This window comes from Elaeis guineensis, chromosome 3, assembly GCF_000442705.2.
Source record: "Elaeis guineensis isolate ETL-2024a chromosome 3, EG11, whole genome shotgun sequence".
Lineage (NCBI taxonomy): Eukaryota > Viridiplantae > Streptophyta > Magnoliopsida > Arecales > Arecaceae > Elaeis > Elaeis guineensis.
The window spans coordinates 75,489,783-75,499,782 of NC_025995.2; positions in this window are offsets into that span (position 1 = coordinate 75,489,783).

Sequence of the window (10,000 nt, forward strand, 5' to 3'; positions counted from 1 at the left end):
TTTGCTTCATTACCGATCTAAAAGATCATGTCATATTTTTTCAACCTTCTACTTTCTATTAGACCCTGCATTGAGATACATATATGAGCACTCGAACCAGAGTCTAATATCTAACTAAAAGTAGAAGAAACCGTAAGGTTAGATTCAATTACAAGCATACCTTTTGACGGTTTATCACTCTTCTTAGTCTTTAGACTCTCCAGGTAGAGTGGACAGTTCCTTCTCCAGTGGCCTTCAACATCATAGTGAAAATACTTTCCCTTTGCTTTAGCCTTCTTTGAAACATCCTTCTTTGGCTTGCTCTCTTTCTTCTGCTTCTTAGTGAATTTTATCTTCTTCCAACTAGACTTTTTCTTGAAAAAAATCTGCTCTACAGTGAGAACAGTCCCCCTTGAACTCTTCAAGGTTTCTTCTGTAGTAACCAATATGTTGACCAATTTGGGTATAGTGCAATTAAGTTTGTTCATATAAAAATTTATAATAAATTGATTATATGAACTCGTAAGGGATTAAAGGATCAAATCCATCTGCAATTTCTTTTGCATATTAAGCCCGAGCTTCTCAAGCTCCTCAATGACCTTGATTACTGTCATACAATACTCATGGACTGACTGCCCTTCATGCATCTTCAAATTTAAGAGTCTCTTGGATACTTCAAAGTATGCTGTACAGCTCTGCTCATCTACAACTCTTGTAGGTAAGTGATCATAGCTCTGATAGTGGGCATATGCTAATACCGACTCTACAACTCATTTGACATAAATGCCAGCACATAGCACTTGACCCGAATGTCTTCATCTGTTCACTTTTCATAAACAGCTCTTTGCTCAGCAATAGGATGGTTTAGTAACACTAGGGGTTCCTGATCGAGTACATGACCTAATTTTTTAGAAGTCAGGATAATCCTAAGGTTTCTTAGCCCATCTTTATAATTTATTCTGGTCAAACGATTGGATTCAAGGATGCATGCTAGAGGGTTCGAGGCTGACATTGTTTAACTATAAGAGTAGAGATTCAAGTTAGACTTTTATATTTTAAAATTATATTTACTTCTAAAAATTTTAAGATGCAAATAATAACTCCTAATTTTTCAGATCCCTCCACTCTCCAAATTAGAAATAAAATCCTAACACAACAAATGAATTCCTAGTGGTTGTTGCAGTCCCACCGATGCCATGTACCTCACCTAACAGTTATTGGTAATATTCACACCGATGCATGGATAACTCTTTGCCCAGATATTTCTCTAAGCATGTTGCAGTGACTTGATCTATAAGTCATGTGGACTCACCTAACAGTTATTGACCACACTCCTTAGTTAAGCCCGATCCACTGTTTACAAGTAGGTACAAGGCCATCATTGGGTCTCTCACCTAATAGTTATTGGGCCCAACCCCATCTTTATCCTAGAGTAACTCTTTGTTAATATAGTGATTGTGTATTCTCAGTGCAACTGAACCACTGTAACCAGTTGAGAACAATCAACACCAGTAGCATGCCTGCACATCTACAATGGTGGAAGACCTATGGACTTAATATTTATAGAAAAATTTAAGTTTAAGTTTAGGTCTCATTTAATCAGTCATCATATGACTGATTTAATTGGCATGGACTAAACCAAAATGCCAAGCAATCTTATTCAAGACTCAATCTTCCAAATTGGCCAGGTAAGTAGAGATCGGTGGGGGTCCCCTCCGTTATTTTTTTTAGACACTAATAAATTGGCCAAATCAGTTAATGAAACTAATTAAATAACCATCTCTTAATTACTTATCTTAGACACCAATAGGATAATTGGTCTAAATAGGTTAGCTCAAATGAATCAGGCTCAAGCCACCGAGCTGAATTAGGTCCTTAGGTTAATCGATTTTACATATGAGATTTAATCAATTTGATCAACAATAATTGCTTGATCATATAACTTAATTGAGCTAACCATAATAAATACTTGACTCAATTTGATCAATTACTTAATCGAATTAAACCCATAACATTCAAATCAAAAATTCTAGATGCAATCTAATTACATGACCTAATTTTTTATTTTTCCATAACCAAAACCCCAATGCATAAACACAAATTTTAGATTCTAAAACTAAATTTTAGATCTAAATTTTTTATATAAAAAATAAGTTTTAAATTATGAAACTAATTTTTAGATTTAATATACAAATATATATCTCATATATTTATGTAAATTCAGATCTAAACTAAAATTCAGATTGTAACATGATATCATATATCTCATATATAAATCATGAATCATATTGAAAATAATTTTTTGATCTAAATATACAATCATATATTTTATATATGAATCATGAATTAGGTCAAATAAAATTTTAGATTTATGTATGCATCTACATATCACATAATTATAAACTAAAAATCATTTTAGAATAAAATTTAGATCTATACATGTTTTTACATATTAACTATATATTTTAAAAATTAAATCTGAAATAAATTTTAGATTTAGAATACTCATCTATATATTTTATGTATCAAAAAAAAATCAAATTTTGAAACTCTTTTCAAAATATGTATGTCAATTTCATGCATATAAAGCCGACAGCTCTGATCCCACTGTTAGAATTTTAATATCGGAGCATGCATGTATGTTTCAATTTTTTTTGCTAAACATCATAGTGGAATAGAAGATTAAAATATTTTTTAATCTATATCATGCATGCATAAAATATAAACCACTAGAATCTACTTCATATGCTGAAATTGAATAAATGCTGAAATTGAACATGTGATCGAATCACATACCTATTTCGTAAATCTTTTCTTCAAATCTGGATCTAAAAGAGAATAGACTTTCTCTTAGCTGTGTAAGTATCCGACCTCTATGGGTATCCACTCAGGATCAGCCTAGAATAGTCTTTTTTTTATATTGATTTTTTTTCTAAGAAAAATTAGCCTACGAATCTAAACAAAGCCTGGATCGCAATCAACTCTTTGATCCTTTTCTTGATCTTCTTCTTCTCTTACTTTTCTTTCCTAGATTATGGAGCAACCGAGGACTAAAAACTAGCAAGGGATATAGGACACCCAAACACCCTTGGGCATTGAAGATTGAGGATGCCTAAGGTAAGGGCATTAGATCTCCAAGTGAGAAGAGAGGGAGAAGAGAAAGAGGAGGTGTGGGCTCTTCAAGGGAGATGTGGGGCTGCTGGTTGAAGTACTTAGAGACCTTAAGGAAGTCTCCTTTAAATAGGCATAAGATTTAAATCCTATTCAAAACCAAACAACCACTTAATATAACTCCTACTTTCATTAGGAATCCTTATTTCTTTAGTTAGTTGACTCCCTTTAGGAGATCTTTTAGGTGCTAACTATTAGAACCTTTGTACCCATAAAAATACATCCAACATGGCACCCATGGGATGCCCCATAATAGTTCCACACACCCTCTAATGGGTGGACATGCCCAACTTGATCAAATTAAGTGGCACCTAATGGAAACTATCAAGAAAATTAATTAAGAACTTGAACCCTTAATTTATTTGATCCAAAATTTTAGGCACTCAACAATTGGAGCCCAATGAATCTAATTCATTTAGGTTATTAGTAGATAATTAAATTTAAATTAATCTTATCAAATAAAAAATTTAAATGTAAAGAAAAAATTAGATCCAACCATGTGCTAGCAAAGTTATCCTGAACCCAATAAGGTTTCTCTAAACCCAATTGAGGCTTCATAAGCCTAATTGCTTATTCTAGATCTAATTTCTTTATTGTGTGATCCCATAGATTTAGTTCTATCTGGTAGTGAGATATACAATGATTTCTATCATAGTATCATTGAAACTATTTTCAATGGATCGAAATAATTCTACTCTAACTCATCAAAGATTGTCGATCCTAAGCAACCCTAGTGAGCTCTCACAATCCATCAGTGACACCTAGCAGTATATAATGACAATCCAGTAGAACCAAAAAAGAACCTCAAGGTGTAGTTTGTATGTGATTCAATCCCTCTATCATGAGTCCCGACTAGATGGCAGGTCATGGATAAATTATTAAACCTCATCATCAGTCATATGATAGATTTGATTAGCTTAAGTCCAATTGTGATCCTTATGAAAAATTTTTTTCATCAATCATACTGCTGTGGCCACAGATTTTTAGACTTAGCCTCTCAAATCTCATAGGACTACTCTTTTCTATCAAGATCGATAGATTCTATCTTGATGCGCATCCTACTCTTATAATGGATCAACTGTCACCAACATCTACTACAAGGGCTCATTGAGATCATGTTTATGTGTCAGTCAAACTTCAGCAGTCTCACTACGAGTAGTCATACGATCGTAGGTCAAAGGATCATTCACACAACTATAGTATCGAGACAATCACTGATGATCGAGTAGAAATCTAAGTGACCTCTCGTATGATCCATCTCAGTACTAGTTATTCTCTAACAACTATCCGCACTCATCGCTCAGTGTCTCTACACTATACACCAGAGACTCATCTATCTCAAAGGAAGTGATCTGTACATCGATCTATCTAGATCGAACACCATCCTCATGATGATACTATGATCGAGAGCATTTAGAAATTAAATACATGTCTTTAATTCTCAACACTTTGAAAATATGTATCAAAATGTTAATTCCATGGATGATTCAAGGACACATCACTCTTGAATGAAAATTAAACTTGTCTTTTTATTGATCAAATCAATATATTAAGTATAAAATTGTATCTTAATTTTATTATAATGTATTAACCATATTGGCTTCTAGGACATACATCTAACAATCTCCCCCTTGGACTAAAGACAATTGGCCACTAATCTAAGTCCCATCCTCTCAAGGTGGACTTTCATTTTTGGCTGGCTCAATTACTTTGTTAGCAGGTTTGCCACATTGTCTGTGGAGTCTACTCTTTGCATCTCGACATATTTCTTTTCGAGATAGTCGCTATAATATGATACCGCTGTTCAATGTACTTTGATTTCTGATGAGACCTCGGCTCTTTTGCAAGTGCTATGGCTCCATTGTTATCGCAGTAAAGTGGTATGGCATCTGATGTTATAATCCCAAGTTTCACAATAAATTTTTTGAGCCAGAAGCCTTCCTTTGCAGCATCCGAAGCAACGACATATTCAGCCTCTGAGATTGAATCCACTATGATGGGTTGCTTGAAACTCTTCCAGCTGACTGTACCACCATTGCATGCGAACATATATCCTAACGTAAACTTTCTATTATCAGGATCAGACATAAAATTTGAATCAATATATCCTTCAACTCACAACTCAAAACTTCCTCCAAATATCAAGAACAAATTCTTAGTTCTTTTCAAGTACTTAAAGATATTTTTCACAGCTATCCAATGCTCCTCGTCTAGATTCAACTAATACTTGCTCATGACACTCATAGCAAGAGCAATATCAGATCGAGTATATAGCATGGCATACATGAGGCTCTCTATGGTTGAGGCATAAAGAATCCTACTCATACACTGAACTTCCTTAGACGTGGTCGGATACATCATCTTGAAAAGATGAATACCATGCCTAAGAGGTAAAAGTCCTCTTTTAGAGTTTTTCATGCTAAACCTTTTCAGTATTTTCTCTATATATAGCTTTTGTGATAGGCCTAGCATCCTTTTAGATCTATCCCTATAGATCTTTATTTTAAGAATATAGGATGCTTCTCCTAGATCTTTCATGGAGAATTTCTTAAACAACTATCTTTTGACCATGGTCAACATGAGAATATCATTCTCAATGAGGAGAATATCATCTACGTATAATAAAAAAAATATTATTATGCTCCCATTGACCCTTTTATATATACAAGGTTCTTCTTCATTCTTGATGAAGTCAAATGATTTGATCGCATTATTCAAATGATGATTCCAACTCCGAGAAGCTTGCTTTAATCCATATATAGACCTTTGCAGCTTGCAAACTCTGTGATCACCATCACCAGATGTAAAACCCAAAGGTTACTCCATATAGATATTTTTCTCAAAATATCCATTCAAGAAGGCAGTTTTCACATCCATCTGTTAGATTTCATAATTATAATAAGCTGTAATAGCAAGCAGAGTGTGGATGGATTTCAGCATGGCTATGGATGAAAAGATTTCTTGATAGTCAATATCCTCGTGCTGGCTATAACCTTTTGCCATAAGCTTAGCTTTATAGGTCTCTACCTTACCATCAACACCTATTTTTCTTTTGTAGATTCATTTACACCCAATGGATACTATATCCTCGAGTGGATCCACTAAGATCCATACTTGGTTCGAATGCATCGAGTTAATTTTTGACTTCATTGCATCTAACCATTTCTCAGAATCGATATCAGACATCACCTCGTCAAAGGTATTAAGATCATCACCATGACTCTTATCTCCCATAAGGAACCTTTTCTTTACTTCCTCAGTAAGCATACCCATGTACCTTTCAGAAGGTCGAGAGATCCTGCTAGATTTATGAGGTGATAGAAGAACGTCAACTACTGGCTCATGAATAATGGATTCCTAAGGATCTATAGCTCTTTGCTCTTCAGAGACCTCTTTGAGCTCTACTAACCTCCCACTGCCACCATCCTGGATGAACTATTTTTCTAAAAATATGGCATCCCAACTCACAATCACATTGTGATCTTATGGAAAGTAGAGTAGTATCCCATTGATTCTTTTGGATACCCTATAAAATGAGCTATTACAGATCTATCCTCCAATTTATCAGTCATCTATCTCTTGACATAGGTAAGACATCCCCAAGTCTTAAGATAACCTAGACCCGACTTCTTACTGTACCATATCTCATAAGGTGTGGTAAGAACAGATTTTGATGGAACCCTATTCAACAGGTGAATGGCAATTAATAAGGCATATCCCCAAAGATATAAGGATAGATCAGTGAAGCTCATCATGGATGTGACCATATCTAATAGGGTCCTATTCTTCCTTTCAGATACCCCATTGAGCTGAGGTGTTCCGAGAAGAGTCCAATGAGAGACTTTACCGTTGTCCTTAAGATATTCTAAAAATTTTCGACTAAGGTATTCACCTCCTCGATCAGATTGAAGAACCTTAATAAGTTTGCCTATTTATTTTTTTACTTTATTTCTAAATTTTTTGAACTTTTCAAAAGCTTCAGATTTATGTTTCATCAAATATACATACCCATACCTAGACAAATCATCGATAAAGGTAATAAAGTAGTTCTAACCACTCCTAGCCTGCACATCAAATGGCCCATACACATCGGTGTGTGCCAGGACAAGTAACTCAGTGGCCCTTTTTTCATATCCTACAAAGGGTAACTTGACTATTTTTTCTCAAAGATAAAATTCACAAGCTAGATATAACTCTGGATGAAGAAAGCTAAGGATCCCATCCTTTTCTAGTTTGTTTATCCTATCCTCTCCAATATGGCCTTGTCTATGATGCCATAAGTACTTTTGGTTAATTTCATTTCTAGATCTCTTTTGACCTACGGTACTCACTATTTGCTCGTTCAAATTTATATTCTCATCAATATGCAAGTGACATAGACTGTTAATTAAAAGACAACATACAATCAATTTATTTTATAAATAAATAAAATAATTTTTTTTATTAAAATTAAATTCAAAAGCATCCTGTGCTAACACAAACATGAAAATCAAATTCTACTAGCTACAGGAATAAAATAACAATCTTTTAAATCTAATCTAAATTCTGATAGTAATCGAAGAGGATAAGTGCCAACGGCTTCTGCAGTAACTTTTGCTCCATTATCGATCTAAAGGATCATGTCAACTTCTCTCAATCTCCTACTTTCTATTAGACCCTGCATTGAGGTACATATATGAGCACTCGAATCAGAGTCTAATACCCAATTAGAAGTAGAAAAAACTGTAAGGTTAGATTCAATTACGAGCATACCTTCTGAAGGTTTATCATCCTTCTTGATCTTTAAGCTTTCTAAATAGAGTGGACAATTCCTTCTCTAGTGGCCTTCAGCACCACAGTGAAAATACTTTCCCTTTGCTTCAGCTTTTTTTAGAACATCTTTCTTTGGCTTGCTCTCTTTCTTTTACTTCTTAATGGATTTTATCTTCTTCTTTCAACTAGACTTTCTCTTGGAAGAAGTCCACTCTACAATGAGAATAGTCCCCTTGAACTCTTCAAGATTCCTTCCATAGTGACCAACATATTGACCAGTTCGGGTATAGTGCAATCAAGTTTGTTCATATAAAAATTTATAATAAATTAACTATATGAACTCGTAAGAGATTGAAGAATCAAATTCATCTGTAATTTCTTTTGCATATTATGCCTGAGCTTCCCAAGCACCTCAATGTCCTTGATTACTATCATACATTGCTCATAGACTGACTGTTTTTTACACATCTTCAAATTGAAGAGTCTCTTGGATACTTCGAAGCACGCTGTATGGCTCTGCTCACCATACAACTCTTGTAGATGAGTGATCATAGCTCTGATAGTGGGTATATACTCATGCTGACTCTGCAATTCATTTGATATAGATGCCAATGCATAGCGCTTGACCTGACTGTCTTCATCCATCTATTTTTCATAAGCAGCTCTTTGCTCAACAGTAGGATGGTTTGGTAATACTAGGGGTTCTTGGTTGAGTACATGACTTAGTTTTTCAGAAGCCAGGATAATCTTGAGATTTTTTAACTAGTCTTTATAGTTTGTTCTGATCAAACGATTGGATTCAAGAATGTAGGCTAGAGGGTTCGAGGCTGATATTATTTAACTACAAAAGTAAAGATTCAAGTTAAACTTTTATACTTTAAAATTATATTTATTTCTAAAAATTTTAAGATGTAAACAATGACTTCCACTAATTTTTTGGATCCCTCCACTCTTCGGGTAGAAAACAAAAATCCTAACGCGATAAATAGATTTCTAATGGGTGCTGCGGTCCTACCGATGCCATATACCTCACCTAATAGTTTTTGGTAACATCCACACTAATGCGTAGATAACTCTTCGTCCAGATGCTTTTCTAAGCATGTTGCAGCAACTTGATCTCTAAGTCATGTGGGCTCACCTAAAAGTTAATGACCACACTTCTTAGTTAAGCTCGACCCACCATTCATAAGCAGGTGCAAGATCATCATTAGGTCTGTCACCTAATAGTTATTGGGCCCAACCCCATCCTTACCCTAGAGCAACTCTTTGCTAATAGAGTGGTTGCATATTTTTGATGCAACTGAAACATTGTGACCAGCCGAGAACAATCAACACCAGTAGCACGCCTCCACATCTACCATAATGGAAGACTTATGGACTTAATATTTATGGGAAGATTTAGATTAGGTCTCATCTAATCAGTCATTATATAACTCATCTAATTAGCATGGGCTAAACTAAAATACCAAGCAATCTTATAAAAGACTCAATCTTCCAAATTGGCCAGATAAGTGGAGATCGGTGGGGGTCCTCCGTTGTTTTCTTTAGACACTAATAAATTAGTCAGGATAGCTAACGAAACTAATTAAATAACCACCTCTCAATTATTTACCTTAGACACCAATAGATCAATTGGTCCAAATAGGTTAGCTCAAGCGAATCAGGATCAAGCCATTGAACTGAATTAGGTCCTTAGATTAATCAATTTTACATATGAGATTTAATCGATTTGATCAACAATAATTGCTTGATCATATAACTTAATTGATGTAACCATAATCAACACTTAACTCAGTTTAATCAATTACTTAATCGAATTAAATCCATAACGTTCAAATCAAAAATCCTAGATGCAATCTAATTACATGACCTAATTTTTTATTTTTTTTATAATCAAAATCCTCATACATAAACATAAATTTCATATTCTAAAATTAAATTTTAGATCTAAATTTTTTGCATAAAAGATAAATTTTAAATCATGAAACTAATTTTCAGATTTAACATACAAATATATATCTCATATATGTATGTAAAATTTAGATCTAAACTAAAATTCAGATCATAACATGATATCATATATCTCATATACAAATTA